General features: G+C 43.0%; 1 protein-coding gene and 1 long non-coding RNA gene across 4 annotated transcripts in view; one reads left to right on the plus strand and one right to left on the minus strand.

The window, feature by feature from the left end:
• The window catches only part of LOC115179500 (zinc finger protein OZF-like), a 103,267-nt gene that overhangs the window by 41,676 nt on the left and 37,929 nt on the right, over positions 1–23,662 (plus strand). The gene's annotated exons all lie outside the window — the stretch shown is intronic.
• LOC115179561 (uncharacterized) lies at positions 10,609–11,601 on the minus strand. Its single transcript, XR_003872940.1, has 2 exons — positions 11,351–11,601; positions 10,609–11,299 (listed from the first exon to the last, which is right to left on the minus strand). It is a non-coding gene; the product is annotated as an uncharacterized LOC115179561 (long non-coding RNA).

Here is a 23,662-nt window from a genome sequence, read left to right on the forward strand (position 1 = left end):
TATGCTGTAGGTTTGGCCCTATTGGTCAGGTGCATGTGATGTATACATGGGTCACAAAGAGAGCAAAAGTTGAGGCAATAGATCATGTTTTTCCTTAACAAATGAGGGATTTCAGCAACAGAACTTTTCAGTCAGAAATGTCTGTAATTATGTTGCAGCTTCAGCAATATGGACAGTGTGATGAACACTGTTGATGTTCTGTGGTGGTCGCTACAGCAGGGAAGAGAGAGACAATGGGTGCTAGTCTTTTTGTTGTCGTAAGTCTGAGCACAATTGTATCAATTGCGGTCGAACTCCCTCCAGCCATTTGTGTGTCTTAATTATTTAATCAAACTGTGCTTAAACTATCAGACAAGCTCAGTGCATGTGGTTGATTTGATTAAAACACGTGTCTATATATGGAGAAATAATGTTAAATTTTTTTCGACCCATCGATTGGTGGAAAGAACAGACTATTCTTGGTGCCCTAATGGACTGTGCAAGGTGTTTTTTGAAATGTATTTTTATTTCACCTTTATTTAACCAGGTAGGGTAGTTGAGAACAAGTTTTCATTTACAACTGCGAACTGGCCAAGATAAAGCAAAGCAGTGCGACACAAACAACAACACAGAGTTACACATGGAATAAACAAGCGTACAGTCAGCACAATAGAAAAAAATAAAGTCTATATACAGTGTGTGCAAATGGTGTGAGGAGGTAAGACAAATATATAAGCCATAGTAGCGAAGTAATTACAATTTAGCAAATTAACACTGGCGTGATAAATGAGCAGATGATGATGTGCAAGTAGAAATACTGGTGTGCAAAAGAGCAGAAAAGTAAAAAAAACAATATGGGGATGAGGTAGGTAGATTGCGTGGGCTATTTACAGATGGGCTATGTACAGCTGCAGCGATCGGTTAGCTGCTCAGATAGCTGATGTTTAAAGTTAGTGAGGGAAATATAAGAATCCAGCTTCAGCGATTTTTGCAATTCGTTCCAGTCATTGAAAGTATTCCACAGAGAGGCTGGCCCATGTTGACTCAAAAGCTTCCCACAGTTGTCAAGTTTGATGGATGTACTTTGGTTGGTGGACTGTTCTTGATACATAAGGGAAAATGTTCAGCATGAAAAACCCAGCAGCATTACAGTTCTAGACACAAACCAGTGCACCTGGCACCTATGATCATACCCTGTTCAAAGGCACTTAAATCTGTTTTCTTGCCCATTCACCCTCTAAATGGCAGACATTCGATCCAAATGATCTCAAGCCTTAAAAATCTTTCTTGAACCTGTCTCCTTCCCTTCATGTACACCGATATGAAGTGGATTTATGAAGTGGATTTAACAAGTGACATCAATAAGGGATCATAGCTGTCACCTGGTCAATCTGTCATGGAAAGAGCAGGTGTTCATAATATTTTGTACCACTGACTTTTTTTCTTCTGCTGCTGTTCACACAGGTCATGTTGAGACATTCTCTACATCCAGAGAGCAACAGCAGGAAGATCAGAGCTAAGAGGTCTCACCACTGCCCACATTGTGAGGAGATTTTCCCATTTCTATCAAAGCTAAAAAATACACCTAAAAATACACACAGGAGAGAATCTGTATTCCAGTACTGACTGTGGGAAAAGATTCACAACATCACATTCTCTGACAGTTCATCAGAGTGCACACAGGAGAGAAGCCTTACTCCTGCTCTGACTGTGGGGGGAGATTCTCTCGACGGAGCCACTTAAAAAGACACCAACATGTACAAACAGGAGAGAAGCCTTACTTCTGCTCTGACTGTGGGAAGAGTTTCTCCCTATTAGATACCTTAAAAGCACATGCACGTATACATACAGGAGAAAAGCCTTACTCTTGCTCTGACTGTGGGAAGAGGTTCTCTCAACGGAGCAACTTAAAAATACACCAACGTTTACATACAGGAGAAAAGCCTTATTCCTGCTCGGACTGTGAAAAGAGTTTCTCCCAATTGGATAAGTTAAATAGTCACCAGCGAATACATACAGGAGAGAAGCCTTACTTCTGCTCTGACTGTGGGACTTGTTTCAGCCAAATTGATACCTTAAAATGTCACCAGCGAATACATATAGAAGAGAAGCCTTACTCTTGCTCTGACTGTGGGCAGAGCTTCTCTCAACACAACAGCTTAAAGGAACACCAACGTATACACACAGGAGAGAAGCCTTACTCCTGCTCTGAATGTGGGATGAGTTTCTTTCTACAGGACAGCTTGAAATCACACCAACGTATACACACAGGAGAGAAGCCTTACTTCTGCTCTGACTGTGGAAAGAATTTCTCTCGACACAGCAGCTTAAAGAAACACCAACGTATACACACAGGAGAGAAGCCTTACTCCTGCTTTGAATGTGGGAAGAGTTTTACAACATCAAGTGCTCTGACAGTTCATCAGGGAGTGCACACAGGAGAGAAGCCATACTCCTGCTCTGACTGTGGGGGAGTTACTATCGACTGGGGAAACTTAGAAACACACCATCGTACACATACGGGGAGAGAAGCCTTACTCTTGTTCTGACTGTGGTAAATGCTTCACAACATCAAGTGCTCTGACAGTTCATCAGAAAACACACACAGGAGAGAAGCACACCAACGGATACACACAAGCCAAGACTTTTGCAGATTAAAATCTTACGTTTTCGGTGGATTGGCAATGGACCCATTTTAAAGTATCCTTTTTTGGTAACAAAAGGAGAGAAGCTTCATCAGTTCTCTCAGACCAGCAAAGATTAAAGTCACTCCATCACTTAATTATCATTAAAGAAGTGGTAAGTGAATTGGATCAAATGAAGAAAGTGTAGAACACTACTGTAATCCTATTGTTTCTCACTGTGAGAGAACTGTGCAGAGGGAAAGGAGCATTACAGAATGTTAGACTCTCTTTACTGATCAGTGTGCATCTTGTCAGTTTTGGTGTGTTTTATTAGCTTCTACTGCAAAGATATTGAGATGTCCTTGGATTGGCCCTTAGTGTTGAATATCCTCTTAGGTTTCTCTTGTTGAAACTATGTAGTCTGATGGTTGACTGGATGGTACTGCTTCCCTCTGTAGTTTTCTGTGGGAATGAGCTAGTAGACACAGCATGTATGAGATAGAGATGGTGTGATGATCAGTTTTCAGCATATATATGCCTTACTCCTTGTTTTTCTATTGGTAACCCAATAGAAAAACAAGTAAAAATAAATTAAATGCAGCTACTTGGCTGTTATTCTAGCTACACGGTTTCACGTGACTGTTAGCCGTAGTTGGCTAGCTAGCAAGGAAGCAAGGGTTAAGAAACGACTTGGTCGCATCCGTAGATACAGAATAATAATACTTTGACTGGATCGAGTTTCTGGCAACCTATCCAATAGAATGAACGGACATCTTTTCTCAGCCAATCAAAATCATGAATCAGCGTGATTTTATGGATATATACAAAGAAATGTTGATAGAAAAACAGGTAAAACGACATGAAATGCAGCTAGTTTGCTGTGTTACCAGCGTCAGTTTGAAATAATTGTGTTTGCTGTGTAGATGGCTAGCTTCTCTGAACAGTGTCCTGACTAGCTTCTCTGAACAGTGTCCTGACCAGAGAGCACATTTTTTATGCCATGCGAAATCCAAAACAGCTTAAACAAATGCAGATGCAGCTACTTTGCTGTTATTCCAGCTGCACTGTTTGACCTGTTTTTTTATTTAATTGGTAACCCATTGTATAAAAGCAAATGTTCACTAGAGGTTTTGGACCACTTTTTTTTTTTAGCATGGCTTTGCTGATCTATGGTACTCTTACCTATGACTGCAGCACAGCCATGCAAAAAAAATGTTTTAGTATAGTCTAATGTGATGTGCCATCTGTAAATACAAATACATTTGTTTAAATTGCGAGACTAGTTGGTTTAGCCACAGAAAAAGACAGCAACCTTCCCGCTAGCCATGATTGGCTGAGATAATAAGTGGGCTGGACATGCCTAGAGATGAGTTTGTATTGGTCTGCCATATAGCACGCTTCTGTCTATTTGAGCTGGTCAGTATGTGTAGGTAATCCTGTCTAACACATTTATTTAAAAAAAAGTATTGCGTAGTACTTCTGCGTAAGTGTTGCTCTCCACTTTTCTGGAGGACTGAGTTTTGAAATCAGAGGAATTAGAGTATGATAGCAAAGGAGATGGAGAAAACACGTCTCTGGATTACATCTTCAAACTAAGGGCAAACATGGCATCTGTGACAGGGAGACGCATCCATCCATGATGTATACGGGTAAGATAATGTAGCTAGCTAGACTTTCAGATATTACACGTTTCTAATTTTGACAGTGGTTTCATTTCAAGCTAAAGTGTACTGTTAGCTATCTAGCTAACGTTAGCTGGCTGGCTCGCTAACTTACATTACGTGTATAATCTTATTATTCGTATCTCAGAGCCATTTGCTTTGCTAGTTATAGCCTAATGTTAGCTAGCTAACATTAAACCTGGTTGGTTAGCTACCTGCAGATTCATGCAGGGTAGTAATGTCATGAGTTGGGATTATGGTTAATTGTTTACCTAGCTAGCTGCATGTCTTAACAAAAGACTCCACTATGCAAGTAACCATTTCAGTTGCATTTGTAATTTCAGTCTGAGTATGCCAGAGTGCAGAATAACTGATGAATTTATGAACGCTCAACACAGTTGAATATGGCCGGTCTCAGTAAATGTCTGCAAAAAAGCGTAAATAAATTGTTGCCAGCGGCACAGTTAGTCATCAACGCTCAGTATAACATGACAACAGCCTAACCAGCTCTGCTAGGGGGAGTAAAATGGTCAGTTGGGTGTCCTCTCATTTGTGTCTGGAAGTAGCTAGCAAGCTAGCCAATGTTAGCCATTTAGCTGTGGGGCTAAAGCTTAAGAGGGTGTGAACAATGCTGAATGGGTGTAAGCAAAGATGAGCTCTCCAGTAGGTACCAAAATATTCAAAGGACATTTTCTCAAAAGTGAGGTTACAAGTATCAAGTTTATGGCTGAGCTGGCTGCCCGGCCAAACTAAGATATTGGGGGAGAAGGACCTTTGTCAGGGAGGTGACCAAGAACCACTCTGACAGATCTCCAGAGTTCTTCTGTGGAGATGGGAGAACCTTCCAGAAGGACAACCATCTCTGCAGCACTCCACCAATCAGGCCTTTATGGTAGAGTGGCCAGATGGAAGCCACTCCTCAGTAAAAAGCACATGACAGCCCGCTTGGAGTTTGCAAAAAGGCACCTAAAGGACTCTGACCATGAGAAACAAGATTCTCTGGTCTGAAGAATCCAAGATTGAACTCTTTGGCCTGAATGCCAAGCTTCACGTCTGGAGGAAACCTGGCACCATCACTACGGTGAAGCGTGGTGGAAGCAGCATCATGCTGTGGGGATGTTTTTCAGCGGCAGGGACTGGGAGACTAGTCAGGATCAAGGGAAAGATGAACAGAGAAAAGTACAGAGATCCTTGATGAAAACCTGCTCCTGAGCGCTCAGGACCTCCAACTGGAGCGAAGGATCACCTTCCAACAGGACAACACAGGAGTGGCTTCAGAACAAGTCTCAATGTCATTGAGGGGCCCAGCCAGAGCCCAGACTTGAACACCGATTGAACATCTCTGGAGAGAGCTGAAAATATCAGGTGTGGAGTGTGTTTTCATGGCACATATTGGGCCCCTTGATAAAAGTGGAGCAACGTTTGAATGCCACAGGATACCTAAACATCATTGCCAATCAGGTGCATCCCTTCATGGCAGCAGTTTATCCATCTGCAAAATGTTTTTTTTTCAGCAGGATAATGCCCCACGCCACAAGGCTGGGATTGTCCAGGAATGGTTCCATGAACATGACAGTGAATTCAGCCAACTACCAGCCAAATTGACACAAGTGTGGGAAGCATTGGAGTCAATAAGGGCCAGCATCCCTGTAGAACACTGTGGACACCTTGTAGAGTACATGCCCTGATGAACTGAGGCTGTTCTGAGGGAAAAGGGGGTGCAACTCAGTATTAAGGTGTTTCTAATGTTTTGTACACTCAGTGTCTATTGAGACACATTACAGACAGTAGCCAACAAGTAGCAAAACAGAACTCACTTGATTGACAATTAAATGTATTTCAACATTGAAATAGGTCTATAGGTTCCCGTTTACACACTACATTGCCAAAAGTATGTGGACACCCCTTCAAATGAGTGGATTCAGCTATTTTAGCCACACCCATTGCTGACAGGTGTATAAAATCGAGGTACACACCCATGCAATCTCCATAGACAAACATTGGCAGTAGAATGGCCTTACTGAAGAGCTCAGTGACGTTCAACGTGGCACCGTCATAGGATGTCACCTTTCCAGAAAGATAATTCCAATAAACGCCCCATAGAGAAGGACATTTTCAAAATTAAAAAAAAAGACAGTTTCGTTATCACCTTTGTGCCAAACATATCAATGGACTCCAGTATTTGCACAAAACATTCAGTCAAAGAATGCTATCTGGTACAGTGATAAGACAAAATACTGTTAAGTATATGTAAATATAGTAAATATATCTATAATTTTGATGGATAATTATATTAATTGAATAATTATCCATCAAAATTATAGATATATTTTGCTGCTGTAACCGTAGTTAGTTAGCGGTGGTACGCGCTAATAGCGTTTCAATCAGTGACGTCACTCGTAAGGGCCGCGGCTTTTGTGGCGCGATGGGTAACGATGCTTCGTAGGGTGTCAGTTGTTGATGTTTGCAAGGGTCCCTGGTTCGAGCCCAGGTTGGGGCGAAGAGAGGGACGGAACCTACACTGTTACACTGCGTTAGCAACGACCCTATGTGCTGGTGACGTGGAAACTATCACCTCAGGCTCTACCAGGAGCATGCTTGAGGTGGTCTGCCACAGCTCTCTGAACGTCATGGTCAGTGGCATTGCTGTTCCATTTCTTCACTGCAGCTGTAACACCAAAATAAACACAGTAAGTTATAGAAAAGACTAATAGATATGGAGCATCTTACAGGTTCCCCACGGCACCTAAATCAGCATTCAGGGCTCAAACCACCGGTTTATCGCTATTTTGTGTTGTGCAGTAATAATGGTCATTTATTACATTTATTCAGAATAATTTAGAAGTGGATAAATGTGTTTGCTTCTCCGTGTCTATCAAAAACAAAATGCAATTTACAAGATACGTTTGGTTAAAGTTGTCCTTCTCAGGGGCTGACAATTGATTAGGGCCGGGCTCAAACTTGCACGCAGTGTAGAAAAGAAGAGGGCCTGTTTGAATGGCGCAAGTTGTCTCTTTCACTCCTCCCTAATAGACTATTATAATCACATTTATTGGTAAACTGAACACTGAACACTTATATATTTGTCAGTATGCGGAGATCGCAAGTCAAATGTTTTTACTTGAAATGGGGGAATGTTTAGCCGACTGGTCGCTCAGGAGACAAAGTCAATATCAGACGTATGGAAGACATTTGGCTTGAGCTCATAGAAAGAGGAAGGAGCCAGCGCTGCGTACATGTGCCAAACAAGTGCTGTATTCTGCTATATATATATTTTTTTCTGATTGCTTGGAACAGTGTAAACAACACAAAATAAAATGACAGCTGTTCCAGAGAGTTGATCTGTACTAATTTAAAAAATGATAAAGCCTTTATTATTATTATTATTTAGGCCATTGTATACTGTAGGCTAATTATTCAAGAGAATGCTTGACTGCATTTAAATGCAGGACCAGTAGGCTGTGTGATGAAATGAAGTAATAATAAGGACTAATTGATAACATGCCAGAAAGCTGAACAAAACCAGCATAATGACATACTAGAGTCTAACGAAGAAAAAACATGGTAAAGCATTTATTAGGGCTAAAGCATAGCAAAATAAATAAAAACTGAATTTGAGAAAATGTCAAGTTGGGCAGACCTTTATACATTTTTAGAACTTGCGAGTCAATAGGTTAAAAGGCCATTGAGGTCACATGATCACCTCATTCAAAATTGCCAAGCTCCTAAACCATTCTTCTCAGAAAGGGACCACACAAATTACCACCATTCAAATGAATAATTGGTTTAGAAGACAAAATAAGAATCTAGCCTATTAAAACAGACAGAGCAGGTCATTTTGATTGTGTGACCTTAGTGACCCTTTAAGCAATGGGAGGGTGTAGTAAAGGCCTTTCTTATGCACAACGCAACTCAGCGTGCCTGGATACAGACTGTAACCATGTATTGTGTGGTTACAGTACCACAAAAACCAGAGGACTTTGCTTTTACGGCTATGACACTCACAGCCATAATAAATGTCATAACACATGGGCTCTCATGTATTATTGGCTAACAGCCATGGTATATTTAAGCAATCAGCTTTCAGGGCTCAAACCACCCAGTTATTAATACAAAATATACTACAGAATAATGACATGTTTGTAGGTACCGTTGACAACAGAGTACACAGTTGTGTTTCGTAGTCCCTGCTTTGCGTGATGGCCGTTGAAGTTGAACAAGGACATCAGGCCGTTGGTAAAGAGCCTCAAAGTCAAGCACACGTAGGATGTTCTTTGTGAATTGAACACTTTCAAACTGCTGAGATAAGGCTCTTGGATTTACTGTCTTTGTTGCAGACAGTTTGTATCACTAACGATACCTTTAAAATTACTTTCTTACTGAATCCATTATAAAGATATGACATACCTGTCCATGACCTTGTGGGCACAGTCCTTTGTTTCCTTACCACCAATTTTGCTTAACCTTGAAATCTGTGTCAAGAGACTGTTTGAAACCCTGGAAGTTACTTATTTTAATTGTATTTATTTCATCTTTATTTAACCAGGTAGGCTAGTTGAGAACAAGTTCTCATTTACAACTGCGACCTGGCCAAGATAAAGCACAGCAGTTCAACACATACAACAACACAGAGTTACACATGGAATAAACAAACATACAGTCAATAATACAGTAGAAAAAAGAAAAATCTATATACTGTGAGTGCAAATGAGGCAAGATAAGGGAGGTAAGGCAATAAATAGGCCATGGTGGCGAAGTAATTACAATATAGCAATTAAACACTGGAATGGTAGATGTGCAGAAGATGAATGTTCAAGTAGAGATACTGGGGTGCAAAGGAGCAAGATAAATAAATACAGTATGGGGATGAGGTAGTTGGATGGGCTGTTTACAGATGGGCTATGTACAGGTATAGTGATCTGTGAGCTGCTCTGACAGCTGGTGCTTAAAGCTAGTGAGGGAGATATGAGTCTCCAGCTTCAGTGATTTTTGCAGTTCTTTCCAGTCATTGGCAGCAGAGAACTGGAAGGAAAGTCGGCCAAAGGAGGAATTGGCTTTGGGGGTGACTAGTGAGATATGGAGCGCGTGCTACGGGTGGGTGCTGCTATGGTGAACAGTGAGCTGAGATAAGGCGGGGCTTTACCTAGCAGAGACTTGTAGATGACCTGGAGCCAGTGGGTTTGGCAACGAGTATGAAGCAATGGCCAGCCAACGAGAGTGTACAGGTCGCAGTGGTGGGTAGTATATGGGGCTTTGGTAACAAAATGGATGGCACTGTTGAGTAGAGTGTTGGAGGCTATTTTGTAAATGACATCGCCAAAGTCAAGGATTTGGTAGGATGGTCAGTTTTCTAGATTTAATTTTGGTTTGGAGATGCTTAATGTGAGTCTGGAAGGAGAGTTTACAGTCTAACCAGATACCTAGGTATTTGTAGTTGTCCACATACTCTAAGTCAGAACCGCCCAGAGTAGTGATGCTGGACGGGCGGGCAGGTGCAGGCAATGATCGGTTGAAGAGCAGGCAGGGATCAGTTGTGAATGTATAATTATGATCTTCACTTTTTATTTTTCTGAAAAAAAGTTAATAAAAGGTAAATAGTAAACAAACTGTAGTAATGAATACACTGAGAGCAAGTTTGACAGGCTTCTTAGCTAGTTCATTTTGGTCAATGCATTTTGCACTCATTCTCCTGTCTTATTTGTAACATATTAACGCCCTCTCTCCTTTGAGCTAACGTTCTTAGCTAGCTAGATAGCTAACCCATACTACAGTTAGTTAGCAAACCAACCAGCTTCACGGTAGGTACCCAGAGAGTAACGTTGATGTTGGACTCTAGCTAGTTAATAAAAAAAAATGTCTGTCAAAAAACAATGACTCCACACCGGTTACCAGAAAACATAGCTAACCATAGTTAGCTAAACCGATACAGTAAGCTAGCTAACAGTACAACTAACATATATGTTAGCCCTGCTTTCCTATCTAATTAACTAGTTAGCTAGCAACTAAGTTAGTGTTTGTTGGTGCTGACATCTTCAGGACAGGAATACCGGTTTACTTAACGGAGGAATAAACACACATGTTCATCATTGGTGTCTTAACCAGAACGGGGGAAAATGCACTTTATTTATTTTCGCACATGCGCAGTCATACATCTCTCATATGGCATGACTGTACCAGTGTAAGAACACAACTCAACAACATATTAGTCCACATGCCAACACCCCCACTTGCTCTTATACTGTACAAGTCGTATTCAACCTAACTTTATCAACACATTTAGCTTACAGTTATTCATCTCACAAATGTCAGTTTATATTCCAAACATGTAACCCAAGAATTTTTCATTTTTGAACTTCGTTACAGGTTTAGTCAAAACATCTGCAGCCATGTCTGCCGTTGGACAATATTCAATACTTATTTTACCATCACTGAGTGCAGATCGAATGAAATGATATCTGATGTTGACATGTTTACATCTCTGACGACACACTGAGTTCTTTGACAGAGCAATTGCACCTTGGTTATCTTCAAAGATTGTTACTGGTGTATATTGGCACTCACTATCCATCACGCCCAATAACTGTACAAGGTACAAACTTTCTTGTGTAGTAGCAGCCAGTGCCATGTACTCTGCTTCACATGTAGATAAAGCTACTGTTGGCTGCTTCTTAGACCTCCATGAAATGACAGGTCCACATTTAGTTAAACTAAAACAATACCCTGTTATGCTTCGTCTGTCACTTTGATCTGCTGCCCAATCAGCATCACTATATGCTGAGGTTGAGTTTTTCCACCCCCTTTTTGTAACACAACTCCTGATTCATTGTTCCCTTCAAGTACCTCAACACATGTTTAGCTGTTATCCAGTGTTGCTCTTTTGGTTCTGATAGGTATTGTGACAGCTTGCTGACAATCCAACTGATATCCGGTCTTGTACATGTCATTACATATATCAAGCTGCCTATCACTTCACAATACCTTTTTGAATCAATAAGTTCACCATCAAAGTTTGGTTTTTGTTCACATGGTGTTGACCTTGTTTTACAGTCTGACATACCAAACCTTTCCAGTATCTTGGTTATATACCTTGTTTGGTTCATCGTTATTTTCCCTTCACTTTGTGTAAAATCAATGCCTAGGAAATGTCCAAGCCTCCCAAGATCTTTCATCTTAAATTTTTCACGTAACATTTCTTTTACACTTGTGAGTGAGTCACTATCACTAGCAGCGATAATTAGATCATCGACCCAAATTATCAAAATGATCCTTTCTGTTGCAGTTTGTTTGTTATAAACACAGTGATCAGCTGGGTTCTGTGTAAAACCATTTTCACTAAGGTGATCATGCAACATTTTGTTCCAGTTCCTTCCTGACTGTTTCAGGCCGTACAGTGACTTGTTCAGTTTGCAGACTAGTTGCTCACCTGTATCTGACCTGACTTCAAAACCCTCTGGTTGCTCCATGTACACTTCACAGTCAATAGGAGCATGTAGATATGCTGTTTTGACATCCATCTGATGTAACTCTAAGTCATACTGAGCTGCTAGCTGCATCAAACAGCGTACTGATGTCATATTTGCAGTTGGAGAAAAAGTCTCCTTATAGTCTATTCCTGCCACTTGACTATACCCCTTTGCAACATATCTTGCCTTGTATGTCTCAGTCTCATCTGAATTGTTTTTGACCGCATAGACCCACCTGCCCCCCACTGCATTTTTACCCTCTGGCAGTGTGGTTAATGTGAATGTATCATTTTCCCTAAGGGAATCCATCTCCTCCTTCATAGCAGTAGCACAAATCTCTGATTTTGGTGAAATCATTGCTTCTTTGAAGGTTTGTGGTGCATTGCACATTACTCTGTAGCAGTAGTCAACACTAGGTGGTATCTGGTCATCACATTTCACTTTACACTCATAGTCTTTTAAGTACTGGGGTTTCTTCCTCGCTCTGTCTGGATAGCGTGGACTCTGACCATCTGATGTCTCAATTTGCACATCTTGTGTCTCTTCTGAGTTTTGATCTGCCATCTTGGCTTTCGGCATGGGGTTTTCAAATCTCTCCCCATGAAGATCATCACTGATTTCCAAATCTGTCTGAGTTTGGTGTTCGACTACACCTTTTGTAACACACTTGACTAATCTGTTTTTAAGAACTTTCCCAGTGTCTGGGTAGTAGACTAGGTATGCTGGACTATTTTTATCATACCCGACAAAAATACCCTTTTCACATCTTGAGTCTAACTTTTTCTTGTTCTGTCTATATGCATAGCAAACAGATCCAAATTCTTTCATCTTTGAAAGATCAGGCTTTCTCCCAGTAAACATGTAGTGTGGAGTCTGTCCTACACGCTTATTGTAACACCTATTGCGAATTACTGCAGCAGTCATTACAGCATATGTCCACAAGTTCTTTGGTAGGTTGCTTTCAAGTAGCATGCATCTTGCCATTTCGAACAATGTTCTCCAATTTCTCTCAGCCGTCCCATTTTGATGGGGTGAGTAAGGGGCTGAAGTTTCATGTCTTATGGCGTTCTTACTGAGCAGTGACTGGAACTCTTTGGCTGTGAATTCTGTGCCATTATCTGACCTGACACACTTTATTTTCCCATAAGGGGCCACATCAGCAATAAACTTCTCAGTAGCTTTTACAGTATCACTCTTTGCTTTTAGGAAATACACAAAAACTGCCCCTGAATAATCATCCGTAAATGCTAGAGTATATCTGAACCCATCTTTCGCCTCTGGCTCAATAGGGCCAGCCAAATCAGTGTGCACAAGCTCAAGAGCCGCTTTTGCTTTTTCATCAGGCTCTCTGTTTCTGCTCTGAACAAATTTTCCCTGAGTGCAGATTTCACAGTTGAGGGTAGATTTGTCAATTTTACCTGTGATTTTCATTCCCTCTGTCACATTTTCTAACTTTGACACATCCTCAAAATTACAGTGTCCAAGAATTTTGTGCCATGTGTGAATATCATAGCACCCATGACATCCATCATCATATTCATCACTTACAGTGTTAAGATTGTAAAGTCTATCGTACTCCTCGATGTCAAAAGTGGTACCGTTCTTGTGGATGAGCTTGTTACACCCCTGTCGAAAGTTGACTGAAGCTCCGTTGGCTGTCGCTGCTTTAACAGAGAAAATGTCCTGTGGAAACGACGGCACGTACAGCGCCTTCATCAGCGTTGTTTTTACCCGACGACCCGTGTTGTCTCTCAGGTAAACCTCCGCTGCACCTCTCCTCTCCGCGACACCATTCGTTCTTGTTCCGTCAGCCAGCTCCACGGAATGTTTTTCCGGTTTGAAAGTCTCGTCAAACTCCTTAAACTTCCCGATGTCCGTGACTATATGTGACGTTGCTCCCGTATCAACCATCAGCCCTTTCTGTTTCAGTCCACTAACCTGACAGTCACTTATTCTGAATGCAAATGTGTGGCTTTCAGCATCTGTTGCTTGTTTCACATTGTCTCTTCTTTTTCGTCTGCAATTTGCGTCAGTATGAGTGGAGCTCTTGCAAAAACTACACCACTTTCTCCGTTCTTTGCGCTCTCCAGTAACGGTACATTCCCGGGCCTTGTGCCCTTTCTGGCCACAGTTGAAGCAGGTTATCTCGGTCCCTTTATCTCTCCCTCTTGGCCAGCTAACTTTAACGTTACTTGCCTTCATCACGTTGTCGTCAGTGGAAATGGCGCTAAACTTCTCGGTGCTTTCATAGCTCCTCAACTTGGTTTTGAACTCGCCAAAAGTTGTCGGCTCGTCACTCTGCGTTATGTGGATGGCAAACGGCTTAAATGATTCGGGCAAACCTTTCAGAATCATTGCAATCAACAGCCCGTCACTTAAAGTCTCTTCAGCATTTCTCAGTGCTGTAATAGCCGTCTCAGCACGAATGATATAGTCCGTAACACTTTCGTCAGCGGCTTTCTGAAGAGAAGTTAGTTCAGTGTAGAGGCTAATCACACGTGGCTTCCCTTTACCTGCATAATGTTCCCTCAATATCTTCAACGCTTTTCTCCCATCATCTGCTGCTTCTCTCATTATCAGGGAAAGGCTTTTATCATCCAAAACCTGTATCAATTCGGCGTAGGCTTCTTCATTTTTCTCTCTGTCTTCTTCATCTTCATCCACGCTCAATATGGCGGCCTTTAGCCCAAGCAAACGCAAGTGCCCCAAAAACTTTGTCTCCCATAACTCGTACTTTTTTTCATCTCCGTCGAAATATAATCTATTCCATCGGCTTCCATGTTCCCTCCTGGGCCCATAACCTGTTGGTGCTGACATCTTCAGGACAGGAATACCGGTTTACTTAACGGAGGAATAAACACACATGTTCATCATTGGTGTCTTAACCAGAACGGGGGAAAATGCACTTTATTTATTTTCGCACATGCGCAGTCATACATCTCTCATATGGCATGACTGTACCAGTGTAAGAACACAACTCAACAACATATTAGTCCACATGCCAACAGTGTTAACGTTAGCTAGCTAGCATGCAAGTATCCAGGCAGAGTTTCTGTTATGGGTGTAAGATGGCACAGTGATGCCATCTGTTGGTAAATGTTAATTACTGCAACTCCAGTGTTTTTACCGGTGTGCTTGAAATACCCGGATGTATTGCAATATACTGTAGCGACCCACACAGACAGTTGTGGGTTATGTGTTAGGCTATTAGTGGGTTGTGTCGTACTTACCAGTGTTCGCGGGGTCATGCCAATCAACCTGCTATCTGCCAATCACGGGAATGCCTGGAATGTTCTGATACCGGGCAGCCTGGTGGTTGGCGGAGTGGCGTGAAGGGGGGTTGGGCAGGGGGATGGAGCATTGGAAGTTAAGACCGGGTTTAGCCATTGTTCTCTCTCTTACGTCTGGGCTTCACAAGAGAAGGTCACGGTTGGTTTGTAGTGTACCTTTCATTTATTTGGCGTGGGCTACGGCCAAACAGTAGTCTGTGTTAAGTTGGTTAATAAACCGTCCATTCGTTAACTCCATCCTTTGTCTGGACAATTGTTCCTTCATGATCTAGTCAGGTCATTACAATACTGAACAAGACTGGTTACTCGCATCAATGCCTGTCTCGTCATTTAACATTCAAACATGGTGTCAGAGTCGGGTAACTAACCATGCTTTCCGCAAATTAGAGCCACCTGTTCTGGTTTACCCCCTGAAAAATGCTTATTTGAGTAAAACTTCGCCGGACGCCGGAATTGTCCTTAGCTAGAGTGAGTTTGCTAGTTAGCTTCAGTGTTGTTAGCACCGGTTAGACATTGCAGCGAACATTCCCCCTCCCGCCGTTATGAAGCTTAGCGGAGACTGGAGCACAAACTGGGATACGTTTAGAGGTGAATGGGAGGACTATGCACTAGCAACGGGACTTCAGGAAAAGGACGATGAGGTAGTGGCTGCCACTTTGAGGCCTATAATGGGAACAGAATGCCGACACGTATACAAACACAACCTGAACCTAACAGCAGCTCAGCAAGGTAACGCTACAGCTATTCTTGATGCTCTTGAACATTACTTCAAGCCAGCAAAGAACGTTATCTACGAGCGTTATGTTTTCGGTTGTTGCAAACAGGAGGACGGGGAGTCCATTGACAGCTTTGTCACTAGGCTAAGGGAAAAGGCAGCTACATGTGACTATGGTGCTTTAAGAGATGAACTGATCAGAGATAAGATAGTGCTTGGCATAACTGATGAGGGCACCCGCAGACGTTTGCTGAGAGAACGTGACCTGACGCTGGTCTTGGCAGTGGAGACATGCCGTGCAGCAGAGCTTACTGATATACGGATAAGGTCCATGGAACTAGAAAGACAACATATGGACAATGTCAATGTTACATTCAGGCAGCCAGTAAAGAAATTCCCCTTTGCCACAGCTAATGCTAATACTACAGCCAACTCTGCAGCAGACAACCCCAATACGTGGAGATATTGTGGCATTTCTCATGGACGAGGAAAAGAATACTGCCCAGCCTATGGAAAAATATGCAAATCCTGTGGTACAGCTAATCACTTCGCAAGGGTCTGCATGAAAAGCAAGAGAAAGGAGGGTAAAGTGCACTCCATTGAAACAAACACAGATGAAGGGAACAACAGCACAGAGGATGTATATGCTAGCGAGTGCATAGGGGCAGTGAGGGCAAAAGGACAAAAGTGGTTTGTCACTTTGCTACTTAATCATAAACCACAGCTATGCCAGCTAGCTTCAGGGGCCACATGTAACGTTATGAGCCTTAAAGACAAAAGGAGGCTTGCGCCCAGAGACAAACTCACACAGAGTAGCACCAAGCTGAAACTGTATTCAGGACAGTTCATGACCTCTTTAGGCCTGTTTGTGACAGAGTGTGTTTTACGTGGCCAGAAACACACCCTTGAGTTTGAAATAGTTGAGGCTAGTCAACAGCCATTACTGTCAGGTTCTACATGCGAGCGCCTTGGACTTATTAACTTCACCATCCCAGCTGATCTTAACATTATAGACAATGTCCAGGCTGGGCCCCTGAGCAAGGAGACACTCCTAAGCAAGTACCATGATGTCTTCAATGCACCGGTCGAGTCAGTTCCCGGCGAAGTCCACTTTGAGTTGGACGCAGCAATCCAGCCTGTCCAGTGTGCACCCCGCAATGTACCAGTGGCCATGAAAGCAGCTACAAAGGCTCAGCTTGACAAATACGAAGCAGATGGCCACATGATATCCGTCACCGAGCCTACAGACTGGATAAGTAATATGGTCATCGTCAAGAAACCAGACAAGCTACGGATATGCATTGATCCTAAACACCTCAACCGGGCTCTGAGACGCTCACATTACATTATGCCCACGTTGGAGGATGTTCTTTACAAGCTCCCAAAGGCCAGAGTCTTCACGCTCGTGGACGCCAGAGATGCCTTCCAGCAGTGCAAGCTCGACGAGCCCAGCAGCTACATGACCACCTTTTGGACACCCTGGGGCAGGAAGAGGTGGTTGAAGCTCCCGTTTGGTGTCTCCGTGGCTCCAGAGGTGTATCAGCGGAAACAGCATGAGCTGTTGATGGGACTCAGTGGCGTGGAACCCATAGCAGATGACATCCTCATAGTGGGCTGTGGGGACAGTGATGAGGAGGCAGAATGTGACCATGACGCCAAGCTGCTGGCCCTGATGGTCAGATGCAGACAGGTCAAGCTAAGGCTAAGCATAAAAAAGCTTCAGTTTAAAGTGCCAGAGGTCCGCTTTTATGGGCACATCTTGTCCTCCACTGGCGGATCCTGAAAAAAGTGAAGGCTGTCTTGGAAATGCCCCACCCATCTGACGTGAAGGCAGTGCAGCGCTTCGTCGGATTCGTCACCTACCTGGCCAAGTTCCTACCGCGGCTCTCTGAAGTGTGTGAGCCACTAAGGAGGCTCATGGACAAGGACACCATCTGGCATTGGCTCCCAAAACATGACGCAGCGGTGAGGGAAATAAAACAACTGGTCACCCAGACACCTGTACTGCGATACTACGATGTGTCAAAACCTGTCACGATTCAGAGTGACTCAAGCCAGTATGGACTGGGCTGTTGCCTCATACAGGAGGGCCAGCCTGTGGCATTCGCCTCTAGGGCACTCACCCCAACAGAGCAGAACTATGCCCAGATAGAGAAGGAGTGCCTCAGCATTGTGTTTGCATGCCAACGCTTCCACCACTACCTGTACGGGCGCGACAATATTACCGCAGAGACAGATCACAAGCCCCTTATTGCTATATTCAGCAAGCCTCTCCTGAATGCCCCGAAACGACTGCAGAGCATGCTACTGGCCCTACAAAACTACAACCTCAAGGTGGTGTATAAGCCAGGGCCAGAGATGTATGTGAGTGACACGCTCAGCAGGGCTACTGCATCAGGCACTCACACACGCTCCATGCATGAATGACACGCAGTGTGCAGCTTACAAACAGAGCAAGTGGATGTTGAACACATCAACCAGGCTGACTACCTCAATGTCACGGACCAGCGCCTTATACAAATCAGACAGCACACAGACAGGGACGAGCAACTCCAGGCATTGAGGTCTGTGATTCTGATGGGCTGGCCCGACTGCAAGGAAGAAACTGCTTTAGCCATCAGAGATTATTGGCCAGTCAAAGAGGAGCTCAGTGTTCAAAACGGAGTAATATTCAAGGGTCAGAGAGTCGTTATTCCCCGGTCTCTGCGCCCTGAGATGTTGGCGCGCGTGCACTCAAGTCACATAGGAGGTGAGGCCTGTTACAGACAAGCACATGACACACTGTATTGGCCAGGAATGCAGAGTGAAATCAAAGACTATGTCAGTAAATGCACAATCTGCAATGAATATGCCACTGAGCAACAGAGAGAGACGATGATGTCCCACGAGCTACCGATGCGCCCCTGGCAGATAGTAAGTCTAGATCTCTTCCAGCACAGTGGCAAAGACTTTCTGCTGGTAGTCGATCATTACTCAGACTTCTGGGAGATTGACCTCCTCCCCGACCTCTCAGCAGAGACAACAATCAAACGCTGCAAGGCTCAGTTTGCCCGCTATGGCCAGCCAGATAGGGTAATTTCAGACAATGGACCCCAATTCTCCGGAGTTGAGTTCCGAAAATTTGCTGCAGATTGGGAATTCGAGCACGTCACTTCATCACCACGACACCCAAAAGCTAATGGGAAGGCGGAGTCCGCAGTCAAAATCGCAAAGAACCTCTGCAAAAAAGCTCTGCGAGAGGGCAAAGATGCCTGGAAAGCAATCCTGCAGTGGCGCAATACCCCGACAGAAGGCATGGATAGCAGCCCGGCCCAGCGCCTCATGGCACGGCGCTTAAAAGCAGCTCTGCCATTAGCCAGCACTCTCCTGGAGCCATGTGTGGTGACAGACGTGCTGGTGAAGCTACGTCACAGAAGACAGGTCTCCAAGTTCATCTATGACAAATCAGCAAAAGACTTACCTGAGCTCAGGGTGGGTGAAACGGTGCGGATGAAGCCACTACCAGGGGACCGGACTGGCCTCTGGAGACTCGGATCCTGTGTACAGAAAGTGGCACCACGCTCCTACTTGGTCGAGGTGAATGGATCACGGTACCGTCATAACAGGGTTGACCTTCGGATTGCTGAGCCAGCACCTACTCAGAACCCTGATGGTCAAAGGGGTCGCATGACAAAAGACAGAACCCCAGCAAGTCACATGGGGCCTGAGGCACTGGGCGAAGAGCCAGGGGATCACAGGTCGGCCGCTCCCTCGCCCATCAATACTCCCCTTAGACAGTCAGGTGACACGCCTGTGCGGGAACCCGCAGACAAGCCCCCTGTCTTTTCACGCTGTGGGCGTCTGTCCCAGCCACCAAAAATACTTAATCTGTAGGTTTCCCATTAGGGATTGTTGACAGATAGAGATAAAAGTGAAGAGAGTATCAAAATGTGTTAAGTTGTTACCTGAAAAAAAAAAAATATATATATATATACTAAACTGTTAATGTTGGAAATTATTACTAGGTTTGTGTTGTTAGTGAATTGACAGCTCCTGTCCTATTTTATAAAAGGAAAGATGTTATGGGTGTAAGATGGCACAGTGATGCCATCTGTTGGTAAATGTTAATTACTGCAACTCCAGTGTTTTTACCGGTGTGCTTGAAATACCCGGATGCATTGCAATATACTGAACAAGACTGGTTACTCGCAGCAATGCCTCTGTCTCGTCATTTAACATTCAAACAGTTTCTTATGTTAGCATAGAGAAAATAATAGTTTGCGACATTAACAGAAACGGATAATTAATATAACAACCTTATCAGATTACAAACGTTTTCAGAAATGTTGAGCTTACAATTATCCGCGTGTCGTTGTTACCCGTCTTGAGGAACAAATGCGGGTGAATGACTTGCTCTTTCTGCTTCTCCCAGTTTTGAGACATGACGGTTATAAATTGGAATACATTTCATTGTGATATTGTAAACTAAAGATTTGAAATTACAGGTAATTTTCAGTCATTCTGTCTAAATCAGAACATCGAACAAGCTATTCGATTTATTTGTTTTAAATTTTAAATCAATATATTTCATTTTGTGTAAATCAAAAAAAGATTCAAACTTATACTGTATAATTGTATTCGTGTATCTCATGCATTTCAATGAGTACAAGCTGATCAGGCTGACCTTCGGCTATATTTGGATCAAAACAGACGGACAATTTTGGGCGAAATAAAGTCCATGATGAACGTCGCCACTGATGCCAAGGCAAAGCCAGCGTGAAATTCCCCTTTAACCTGTAGTTGTTGGTTTTATTCAATGCAGGATTCTACATGCAGGAGTTAGTCCGTAGCGGGGTGTGTCTGGTTTTGGGTAGGAAATATGGCGAAGCGGAAGTGCTGTTCGAGTCTGATATCTCCCAGTTCAGTAAAGTTGGTAAGAAGGAATGGAAGACGGAGACAACGAAAAATGGAGCAAACCGACCAAAAGTTGTAAACAAACATTGGTTTCTTTTGGAGCGCGATTCATCAACAATTGTGTATTTTGGGAGATAATCTGAGGTCAGGAAGATGATAAAGGAGGCATGAGCAAAGGTTGAGTCAGTCAGAGTGACCAGTAGTGGTTTTGATTTGATTTCATGCGTCTCAGAAGAGTAGAAGGAGAGAGCATTGTTTTTCGGAGCAGGGCACTGATAAAATTTGTTATCTGGAGTTTCGTTGAAAGAGTGAAGAGTGTCTGCCTACTCATGTGATGCTGCGATATGTAAGATACGCAGTGAGAGCTATTGTGAATAAACCACAGCAGTTATGACATTGATAAAATAATGGCCATGTTTCAAGTGTGGTATTTATTAGGATCCCCATTAGCCGCTGCAAAAGTATCAGAATTGTCCTCTTCTCTCATTGACTTCTCAAACCACGGCTTGGTCTGGTCTTTCTCTGAAGTCTCGCGTTGTTACGTCTCTGGGTTTAGAAACTGGTAGTGGGGGACAGGAAGTTCCGCGCAGGCGCGCATCATTCTTCAGAATAAAGGATACGTCAGAATTGTGCAGTCGAGACGACAACGTCTGTGTCCGTTTCAAATGTATTACTACTGGTATGTAATAGCACGTTATAATATCGAAAGAACATGTCATAACATGCTAGGTAACAAATACGTCAAGGTATTATCACGTTTGATAAAGGTTTTATGTGCTATTTTATGTCAAACCGCATGAGTGAACGTGATCACTTTTTTACAAGTCACAGAGACTTTGGGTTAGTCTGAGTGGATGTATATCATTTCATTAAGGATCAATTTATTTGAGATTTTCTGGGTTCGTTTTACATGTCGTTTTTGGTTTTGTGTAAAATTCACGAGCTGGTAAAATGGCGGTTCCCCCTCGGTCTGCATCAACGTACTTCAGTGCAGGCAGTGAGGGTGCAGCAGAGAGAATTTCATGGTTGCACTACTGTTTTGGAGCTAAATGTAATGATTATCAGTTTTCTACATGTGTACTAATATTCAGACATTCAGTTGTTTCTGTCTATCAGTAAATGTTACTATGGTGTGAACGGAAATACTATTGGTTTTTGATTGAAATAATACAGTGAAGACGAGGTTATTCAGGAAAATAGTACATAGTGCTGCCTAAAACATACTGCAACCTTGTACTAAATGTTTTTTGAGGCATTTATGTGAATTCAGGAGATCTACTATAGATTAAGTGCATTTAGAGTTGTGTAGCCTAATTTAAAGTGTATACTTTGGCTAATGTGAATTAATTAATGTTTGGTTGTCAATGCTTAGTTACCAGATCTATTGAAATGAGATCAGTGCTTGACTTGGACAGGAGCTCACTGGAGCTGAGAACGTCACCTCAAATGTCTACTGTTTGAGCTCATGTTCCTCTAATAGAATATTACCTCAACAATATTGTGGAGCTCCTGCACCTAAATATAAACCATATTTTTAGAGAATAAAGAAAGTCTTGACAGTTCTGGCACTAACCTTTGTGTCCGTTTCTCTTTGTAACTACTGGCTGACTCAGATAAAGTCTGAGGCCGGTAACATCAACAGTGAGGACAAACCCAGCCTGCCTCTCTCCTTCCACACTGAGTCCAAACCTACAGTCACTGTGTCCTGATTGTGACAGTGGAGCCCAGTTTGCACTGCAGGATCCAGAGATGGCATCAGTGAAGCTGGAAGACTGCAGTCAAACACTGGAACTGAATGCCAACATTAAAGATGAAGAAGAGGAGGAAAAGATTGGGACATCTGTTTCTCATGGTAAGCACAGGTTCTATCTAACTAAGTTTGTGTTTTTCATTCCAACTTCCCACTGTGCATGAAAAGTTGCTGTAGAACTATTTTATTTATTTTATTTCACCTTTATTTAACCAGGTAGGCCAGTTGAGAACAAGTTCTCATTTACAACTGCGACCTGGCCAAGATAAAGCAAAGCAGTGCGACAAAAACAACAACACAGAGTTACACATGGAGTAAACAAACGTACAGTCAATAACACAATAGAAAGATCTATATGCAGTGTATGCAAATGTAGTAAGATTATGGAGGTAAGGCAATAAATAGGCCATAATGGCGAAATAATTACAATTTAGCATTAACACTGGAGTGATAGATGTGCAGATGATGATGTGCAAGTAGAGATACTGGGGTGCAAAAGAGCAAAAATAAATAACAATATGGGGATGAGGTAGTTGGGTGGGCTATTTACAGATGGGCTGTGTACAGGTGCAGTGATCGGTAAGCTGCTCTGACAGCTGATGCTTAAAGTTAGTGAGGGAGATATGTCTCCAGCTTCAGTGATTTTTGCAATTCGTTCCAGTCATTGGCAGCAGAGAACTGTAAGGAAAGGTGGCCAAAGGAGGAGTTGGCTTTAGGGATGACCAGTGAAATATACCTGCTGGAGCGCGTGCTACGGGTGGGTGTTGCTATGGTGAACAGTGAGCTGAGATAAGGTGGGGCTTTACCAAGCAAAGACTTATAGATGACCTGGAGCCAGTGGGTTTGGCGACGAATATGAAGCGAGGGCCAGCCAATGAGAGCATACAGGTCGTAGTGGTGGGTAGTAAATGGGGCTTTGGTGACAAAACGGATGGCACTGTGATAGACTACATCCAATTTGCTGAGTAGAGTGTTGGAGGCTATTTTGTAAATGACATCGCCAAAGTCAAGGATTTGGTAGGATAGTCAGTTTTACGAGGGTATATTTAGCAGCATGAGTGAAGGAGGCTTTGTTGTGAAATAGGAAACCGATTCTAGATTTAATTTCGGATTGGAGATGCTTAATGTGAGTCTGGAAGGAGAGTTTACAGTTTAACCAGACACTTAGAATATGTGGACAACTACAAATACCTAAGTCAGAACCGTCCAGATTATTGATGCTAGTCGGGCGGGCGGGTACAGGCAGCGATCGGTTGAAGAGCATGCATTTAGTTTTACTAGCATTTA

The sequence above is a fragment of the Salmo trutta genome, chromosome 39, assembly GCF_901001165.1.
Source record: "Salmo trutta chromosome 39, fSalTru1.1, whole genome shotgun sequence".
Taxonomy (NCBI): domain Eukaryota; kingdom Metazoa; phylum Chordata; class Actinopteri; order Salmoniformes; family Salmonidae; genus Salmo; species Salmo trutta.